The following is a 10,027-nucleotide window of genomic DNA, read 5'->3' on the forward strand; positions in this document are numbered from 1 at the left end:
GCAAAACTAGTGAAAGCACAAACAGCGGCAGGAACACGTCTCTCCTTGGGATATTGAAACATGTAAAACGTTGTTCAGTTTCTAACTCCCAAGTAAGATATATGTCAGGAACATATCTACCCTCAAATGGTGGAATTTTCAACTTCAGTTTAGGAAAAAGGTCAAGATCTCGTACCTCAGGTGATGGTGCAGCCCTACCGTTGTGATGATATACCTGAGGACGACCTGGTGGTGGTGGTGCTGGTGGTTGCACGTAGTTCTATTTTTGATCAACCTCATCCTCGTAATGGTCCTCCACCTCTGCAGTAGCAGCAGGAGCTATAGAAGCATCAACAGCGGCACCGGAATTTTTCCCAGGGTCAATGGGAACGCGCCGTGCTCGTCCCACTTGATTTGGAAGGAGACGTTATTGTTGTTCTTGTTGTTGTTGCTGTTGTTGTTGTAGATGTGCGCTCAAGGTTGTCAGAATCGTAATCCTGTTATATGATTCTATGACTTTACGATCCAAACTAACCCCTATGATTCTATGATTTTAGTTCATAGAATCTACGTTTCTATGATCCTGATAGTGAAGATTCTACGATTTGCGATCCTACCATCGGAGCTTCAATCCGATTCAAAATCGCAATTCTGACAACCTTGGGGCACTAGGTGCAGCCGGTGGTGGTGGAAGACGCGCGAACAATACATTAAACTTGTTATCGAGCTTTGTTTCGAACGTCTTCTCCATGCCATCTGTCTTCTCCATGGCCTCTTCAAATATGTTTAGCACATCTTGCACATGTCCACTCATCATTTGCTAAAATTTATCCAAGTCAGTCTCGTCGGCTTGTGATCCAGCCATGGTTAGCAGCAATAGAAACACACAAGAATAGGATCCTATAGACTACTAACAAGAGGTGGTGGTGGGTGTCACAAATCCGTCAAGCAAATCTCAAATTCTTACCAGTTCTTACCCAGCAGCAGGCGGTGATCGGCAACTGTCATAGTCAAAACTCTCAAAGCTTGGATAGAGCGATTACAAGGCAGAGTCAAACGCACTACGTAGATGTATGTGGAGCTAGGAAGGTTTATAATATGGTACCAAAAAGGGTCAGCAATAATCAATTCAGAGATGCCAAGTTGAATAAACGCTCAACGACGGTATTGTGCTGGTCCTAGGCTAGACCGTGCTAGAGAAGCGAGCCTAGAACACTAACAAAATCACGACGCTGCACGTAAACAAGGGAAACACACACTGGAATTTTTTTCGCTCTTTTTTTTGCGCTCCTTTTTTGCGAAAAATCACTATAATGGCGAGTGTCTCAAAACTCTTCCCTCGTCAAACTGACAGGATGGGCACGGATTTTTTTGACTTTTTTTTTCGAAAATCATGGCAGCGACGACGAAAAAGTGCGACAAAAAATCACTATGATGGCAGGTGGCTCAAAAAGACTCAGAAAAGCCTAAAAATAGGATAGGGAAAAATATTTTTGCCTGTGAAATTTTTTGCTTGAAAACTGCCTGGGGGTCTCCAGACTCTATTTTTTCGAAACCTACCCATGCGAGGAAACACGAATCGGAAATTAGACGGAACTCGAAAACAAACCTAATATGAAAGGACTCGGATTGGTGGTGCATATATGGTGGTAGGATATGGCAACGGTGGTGGTATATGGATACGGATTGGTGGTGGTATATGGATACAGATTGGTGGTGGTATATGGCAGGGGCGATGATGATGGTGTGGCGGCAGCGTGACAACTTATGACCAAAACTCAAAACTCTAAAGGACTAGACTCTAAGACGAGCAACTAGACATGACGATGCAACCGCGAATTCAATAAAGCAAAATACTGAAAAGACTATGCAAAGGCTCAGACTGGTTCAGATATGATGAAATAACCCTATTTTTTTGCTTTTTCGTGGACTGTAGGTATAAAGTACATACTCGATCTAAACTACGAAAAAATGTAACATCTCACCGAGCAACCTGGAATTTCGATACCACTTGATAGAGGAAAAGGTGTCCGTCTTTTGATGAGATGGTGGCTATCGTTTTGGAGGAAGTCAACTTTGATGATGCGACTACGAACGTGCGAGGACGTCGCGCCTTAGCAATCGCCAAACCAACTCCGAGAGGTTATTGACCACGCCGAAGCACGATCAACCTGACCACGAAGGTCTGTTTCATGCAGACAAACGAAGAACAAGCAAGAAACTAAGATTGCAATCTGGATATTGCGAATATAAGAGGAAAGCTTTATTGATCAAGGTGGGGTTCTGTGACGCCTTTGTCTGGTCGTGGAATACAAAAGAAGTATGCGAAGTTGCAGCTATGATGAACTTTAATCTAAACAAAACCCAAAGTCTAAACGACGCCCTAAGGGCTGTATATATGGAGGAAGAGGGGGGAATTTCGTGGCCCTTGGTGGAGGGGTCCGAAACCAATCCTAACTCTTGTTTCCCCACACATACGGACTCTAAAAACAGCCTATACTTAAGTATTTCAAAAATACATGGGCCTGGCCCAATAATAAGGTGACGCAGCACCTAGAATAGTCTCTGGACGAAATTTATGAAGTGGCATCTTGTATATTTCATCCAAGGCTTCATGCACTCCTTATGGTGGCTTCAAAGTCCTGAAATCATCACTTGCAACTCCGTTCTTGATCCCCTTGCGCATGCCATCATCTCCATGCTTGAACTTCCTCCAAGGTTCATCTTTCTTGTCCAAGCTAGGCCCTTCATTTGTAAGCAAAACAAATGTATCCAATTTAGGCAGCATCATATTTTCATGAACATTAGAATCGCTACCAAGGAATGAAAGCACTTGATAATTCAATTGGCGAGCGCGAGCTCTAGTAATTCGTCCAGTATGTATAGCAGCAGGAGCTGTGGATGTCAGCCAATATATATGCGGAAAAAATATCTCCACTATGGAGGACACAAAATTTTTGGGCGGCGTGCCAGTACACGTCATGAGAAAGTGAAGTTCTTTCAAGGACTTCCATATGAAGGATCGGTGTTCACCAAAAGGGTCATATCTTTGTCATTCGGAGTCTGTTCTGGGCCCACAAGTACTCAAAATGCTCACAACGAGTGTGGGAATCTAGAAAATACTTCCGGCTTGCGCAGGAGGCCTGGAGGACCCTCAAATCCTCCCCCATGCAGGACTTTTTGCCCCTGAAAGTAAAAGAACATCATTTGCCCCTGCTTTTTCAAACTAGTTTCTGAACCCATTGGCACTCCTTTGGAAGGAAATCCGAGAGATTATAAATATTAGTCCGCCTGGGAAGGATAAACATTGCATTCTGCACATGCTCTATGATCCAGGGAATCCCATTTGGTTGTAATTTCAAGAAAATAAGGCGACTATAAGACTTATTCTTCTTGTTTTTGCCGTGTGGCATGTCGTAAGGTACATGTGTGATAGCCAATAATAGGAGGGCATTCCTAGCATGAGTCGATATATATGTAGAAACAATATCTCCACTATGGAGGATAGAAAACTTTCGGGCAGCGCGCCAGAATGCGTCATGAGAAAATGAAGTTCTTCCAAGGACTGCCATATGAAGGACCGGTGTTCACTAAAACGGTCATAACTTTGTCACTCGGAGTCCATTTCGGACCCAATAGTATTTGAAACACTCGTGATGAGCATGGGTATCTAGAAAATACTTTCGGCTTGCGTAGAAGGCCCGGAGGACCCTCAAATTCTGCGCCTAAGCAGGAATTTTTGACCTTGAAAGTCAAAGAATATCATTTCACGTTGCTTTTTAGACAAGTTTTTGAACCCGCTCGCACTCCTCTAGAAGGAAATCTGAGAGATTATGTTGGGTATAAACATTAGTCCACCTGGCAAGGACAAATGTTGCATTCTGCATATGCTCTATGATCCCGGGAATCCCATTTCATTGTAAAGTCAAGAAAAACAAGGCGACTATAAGCCTTATTCTCCTTGTTCTTGCCGTGTGGCATGCCGTAATTTACGTGTGTGACAGCTAATAATAGGAGGGCATTCCTGACATAGGTCTATATATATGCAGAAACAATTTCTCCACTATGCAGGACACTCGATTTTGGGGCAGCGTGCCAGAACGTGTCACGAGAAAATGAACTTCTTTCAAGCACTGCCATATGAAGTGCGGGTGTTCACCAAAACAGTCATAACTTTGTCATTTTGAGTCCGTTTCGGACCCACAAGTAATCAAAATGCTTGCGACGACCGTGGGAATCTAGAAAATACTTCCGGCTTACGCAGGAGTAATGGAGGACCCACAAATTCGGCCCCTAAGCAGGACGTTTTGCCCCTGAAATTCGAAGAACATCATTTGCCGGTGCTTTTCAAACAAGTGTCTGAACCCATTGGCACTACTTTGGAAGGAAATCCAAGAGATTACGGTGAGTATAAACATTAGTCCGCCTATAAGGACAAACTTTGCATTCTGCACATGCTCAATGATCCAGAAATCCCATTTGGTTGTAAATTCAAGAAAATAAGGCGACTATAAGACTTAATCTCCTTGTTTTTGCTGTGTGGCATGCTGTAATGTACGTGTATGACAACCAATAATGGGAGGGCATTCCTGGCATGAGTCAATATATATGTGGAAACGATATCTCCACCATGGAGGACACAAAATTTTCGGGCAGCGCGCTAGAACGCATCATGAGAAAATGAAGTTTTCTCAAGGACAACCATATGAAGGACCGGTGTTCACCAAAACGGTCATAACTTTGTCATTCGGAGTCCTTTTCGGACCCAATAGTATTTCAAATGCTCGTGACGAGCGTGGGAATCAAGAAAATACTTCCGGCTTGCGCAGAAGGCCCAGAGGACCCTCAAATTCGGCCCCTAAGTAGGAATTTTTGACCCAGAAAGTCAAAGAACATCATTTGTCATTGCTTTTCAAACTAGTTTCTAAACCCATTGGCACTCCTTTGGAAGGAAATCCGAGAGGTTATGGTGAGTATAAACATTAGTCCGCCTGGTAAGGACGAACGTTGCATTCAAGAAAATAAGGCAACTATAAGCCTTATTCTCCTTTTTTGGCCGTGTGGCACGCCGTAATGTACCTGTGTGACAGCCAATAATAGGAGGCATTCCTGGCATCGGTCAATATATATGTGGAATAAATATGTCCACTATGGAAGGTAGAAAATTTTGGGGCAGCGCGCCAGAACATGTCTCAAGAAAATGAAGTTCTTTCAAGCACTGCCATATCAAGGACTGATGTTCACTAAAATGGTGATAACTTTGTCATTCGGAGCCTGTTTCGGACCCACAAGTAATAAAATGCTCGCGACGAGCGTGGGTATCTATAAAATAATTCCGGCTTACGTAGGAGTCCCGGAGGACCCTCAAATTCGGCCCCTAAGTAGGACTTTTTGCCCCTGAAAGTCAAAGAACATCATTTGCCGCTGCTTTTCAAACAAGTTTCTGAACCCATTGGCACTCCTTTGGAAGGAAATCCGAGAGATTATGGTGAGTATAAACATTGGTAAGGACAAACTTTGCATTCTGCACATGCTCTATGATCCGGGGAATCCCATTAGTTTGTAAATTAAGGAAAAATAAGGCGATAATAAGCCTTATTCTCCTTGTTTTTGCCGTGTGGTATGCGGTAACGTACGTGTGTGACAGCCAATAATTGGAGGGCATTCCTGGCATCGGTTAGTATATATGTGGAAACAATATCTCCATTATGGAGGACACATAATTTTGTTACGGCGTGCCAAAACGCACCACGAAAAAATGATGTTCTTTAAAGCACTACCATATGAAGGACCGGTGTTCACTAAAACGGTCATAACTTTGTCATCCGGAGTGCATTACGGACCCAATAGTATTCGAAATGCTCACACAAAAGGCCCGGAGGACCCTCAAATTCGACTCCTAAGCAGGAAGTTTTGACCCTGAAAGTCAAAGAACATCATGTGCCGTTGCTTTTTAGACAAGTTTCTAAACCCATTGGCGCTCCCTTGGAAGGAAATCTGAGAGATTATGGTGATTAAAACATTAGTCCGTCTGGAAAGGTGAAGTGTTGCATTTGCACATGCTCTAGATCCTGGGAATCCCATTTCGTTGTAAATTCAAGACAAGCAAGGCGACTATAAGCCTTATTCTCCTTGTTTTTTCCGTGGGGCACGCCGTAATGTATGTGTCTGATAGCTAATAATAGGAGGGCATTCCTGACATCAGTCAATATATATGCAGAAACAATAGCTCCACTATGGAGGACACAAAAGTTTTGGGCGGCACAGCTGTACGCTTCACGAGAAAGTGAAGTTCTTTCAAGTACTGCCATATGAATGATGAATGTTCACCAAAACGGTCATAACTTTATCATTCGGAGTCTGTTCTGGACCCACAAGTACTCAAAATGCTCGCGACAAGCGTGGGAAGCTAGAAATATTTTTGGCTTGCGCAGGAGGCCCGGAGGACCCTCAAATTCGGCCCCTGTGTAGGAATTTTTACCCCAGAAAGTCAAAGAACATCATTTGCCCCTGCTTTTTCAAACTTGTTTCTTAAACCATTGGCACTCATTTCGAAGGAAATCCAAGAGATTATGGTGAGTATAAACATTAGTCCGCCTGGTAAGGAGAAACGTTGCATTCTGCACATGCTCTATGATTCGGGGAATCCCATTTGGTTGTAAATTCTAGAAAATAAGGCAACTATGAGGCTTATTCTCCTTGTTTTTGCCATGTGGCATGCCGTAACGTACGTGTGTGACAACCAATAATAGGAGGGCATTCCTGGCATGAGTCAATATATAAGTGGAAACAATATCTCCACTATGGAGGACACAAAATTTTGGGGCAGCGCGCTAGAACGTGTCATGAGAAAATGAAGTTCTTTCAAGGACTGGAATATGAAGAACCGGTGTTCACTAAAACGGTCATAGCTTTGTCATTCGGAGTCCATTTCAGACCCAATAGTATATGAAATGCTCGCGACGAGTGTGGGAATCTAGAAAATACTTCCAGCTTGTGGAGAAGGCCCGGAGGACCCTCAAATTTGGCCCCTAAGTAGGAATTTTTGACCCTGAATGTCAAAGAACATGATTTGCTGTTGCTTTTCAAACTAGTTTCTGAACCCATTGGCACTCCTTTGGAAGGAAATCCGAGAGATTATGGTGAGTATAAACATTAGTCCGCCGGGTAAGGACAGACGTTGCATTCTGCACATGCTCTATGATCCGGGGAATCCCATTTGGTTGTAAATTCAAGAAAATTAGGCGACTATAAGCCTTGTTTTCCTTTTTTTGTCGTGTGGCACGTCCTAATGTACTTGTGTGATAGCCAATAAAAGGAGGGCATTCCTGGCATCGGTCGATATATATGTGGAAACAATATATCCACTATGGAAGACACACAATTTTGTGGCGGCGTGCCAGAACACGTCTGAAGAAAATAAATTTCTTTCAAGCACTGCCATATGAAGGACCGGTGTTCACTAAAATGGTGATAACTTTGTCATTCGGAGTCTGTTTCGGACCCACAAGTAATCAACATGCTCGCGACGAGTGTGGGAATCTAGAAAAATACTTCCGGCTTATGCAGGAGTCCCGGAGGACCCTCAAATTCGGCCCCTAAGTAGGACCTTTTGCCCTTTAAAGTCAAAGAACACCATTTGCCGCTGCTTTTCAAACAAGTTTCTGAACCCATTGGCACTCCTTTGGAAGGAAACCCGAGAAATTATGGTGAGTATAAACATTAGTCCACCTAGTGAGGACAAACGTTGCATTCTGCACATTCTGTATGATCCGGGGAATCCCATTTGGTTGTAAATTCTAGAAAATAAGGCGAGAATAAGCCTTATTCTCCTTGTTTTTGCCATGTGGCATGCCGTAACCTACGTGTGTGACAACCAATAATTGGCGGGCATTCCTGGCATCGGTCCGTATATATGGGGAAACAATATCTCCACTATGGAGGACACATATTTTTGGGGTGGCGCGCCACAACGCATCACGAGAAAATGATCTTCTTTCAAGCACTACCATATGAAGGACCGGTGTTCACTAAAACGGTCACAACTTTGTCATTCGGAGTGCATTTTGGACCCAATAGTATTCGAAATGCTCGCGACGAGCGTGGGAATCTAGAAAATACTTTCGGTTTGCGCAAAAGGCCTAGAGGACTCTCAAATTCGGCCCCTAAGCAGGAATCTTTGACCCTGAAAGTCAAAGAACATCATTTGCCATTGCTTTTTAGACAAGTTTCTAAAACCATTGGCACTCCTTTGGAAGGAAATCCGCGACATTATGGTGAGTATAAACATTAGTCCATCTGGTAACGACAAATGTTGCGTTCTGCACATGCGCTATGATCCTCGGAATCCCATTTCGTTGTAAATTCAGGAAAAGCAAGGCGACTATAAGCCTTATTCTCCTTGTTTTTGCTGTGTGGCAAGCCGTAACATACGTGTGTGACAATTAATAATAGGAGGGCATTCTTGACATCGGTCAATATATATGAGGAAACAATATCTCCACTATGGAGGATACAAAATTTTTGGGCAGCGCGCCGGTATGCGTCACGAGAAAGTGAAGTTCTTTCAAGGACTGCCATATGAAGTATCGGTGTTCACCAAAACGGTCATAACTTTGTCATTCGGAGTCTGTTCTGGACCCACAAGTACTCAAAACGCTCGGGACGAGCGTGGGAAGCTAGCAAATATTTCTGGCTCGTGTAGGAGGCACGGAGGACCCTCAAATTCGGCCCCTAAGCAGGAATTTTTGGCCCTGAAAGTCAAAGAATATCATTTGACGTTGCTTTTTAGACAAGTTTCTGAACCCGCTGGCACTCCTCTGCAAGGAAATCCGAGAGATTTTGTTGAGTATAAACATTAGTCCACCTGGCAAGGACAAATGTTGCATTCTGCATATGCTCTATGATCCGGGGAATCCCATTTCATTGTAAATTCAAGAAAAACAAGGCGACTATAAGCCTTATTCACCTTGTTTTCGCCGTGTGGCATGCTGTAATGTACATGTGTGACATCTAATAATAGGAGGGCATTCCTGACATTGGTGAATATATATATGCAGAAACAATTTCTCCACTATGCAGGACACTCGATTTTGGGGCGGCGTGCTAGAACGCGTCACGAGAGAATGAACTTCTTTCAAGTACCGCCATATGAAGGGCGGGTGTTCACCAAAACAGTCAAAACTTTGTCATTTTGAGTCCGTTTCGGACCCACAAGTAATCAAAATGCTTGCGACGACCTTGGGAATCTAGAAAATACTTCCGGCTTGCGCAGGAGTAATGGAAGACCCTCAAATTCAGCCCCTAAGTAGGAATTTTTGCCCCTGAAATTCAAAGAACATCATTTGCTGCTGCTTTTCAAACAAGTGTCTGAACCCATTAGCACTACTTTGAAAGGAAATCCAAGAGATTACGGTGAGTATAAACATTAGTCCGCCTATATGGACAAACTTTGCATTCTGCACATGATCTATGATCCAGAAATCCCATTTGGTTGTAAATTCAAGAAAATAAGGCGACTATAAGACTTAATCTCCTTGTTTTTGCTGTGTGGCATGCCATAATGTACGTGTATGACAACCAATAATAGGAGGGCATTCCTGGCATGAGTCAATATATATGTGGAAACAATATCTCCACTATGGAGGACACAAAATTTTCGGGCAGCGCGCTAGAACGCATCATGAGAAAATGAAGTTTTCTCAAGGAAAACCATATGAAGGACCAGTGTTCACTAAAACGGTCATAACTTTGTCATTTGGAGTCCTTTTCGGACCCAATAGTATTTCAAATGCTCGCGATGAGCGTGGGAATCAAGAAAATACTTTCGGCTTGCGCAAAAGGCCCGGAGGACCCTCAAATTTGGCCCCTAAGTAGGAATTTTTGACCCTGAAAGTCAAAGAACATCATTTGTCGTTGCGTTTCAAACTAGTTTCTAAACCCATTGGCACTCCTTTGGAAGGAAATCCGAGAGATTATTGTGAGTATAAACATTAGTCTGCCTAGTAAGGACAAACGTTGCATTCAAGAAAATAAGGCGACTATAAGC

Source organism: Triticum urartu, chromosome 5 (genome assembly GCF_003073215.2).
Source record: "Triticum urartu cultivar G1812 chromosome 5, Tu2.1, whole genome shotgun sequence".
In the NCBI taxonomy this organism is placed as follows: domain Eukaryota; kingdom Viridiplantae; phylum Streptophyta; class Magnoliopsida; order Poales; family Poaceae; genus Triticum; species Triticum urartu.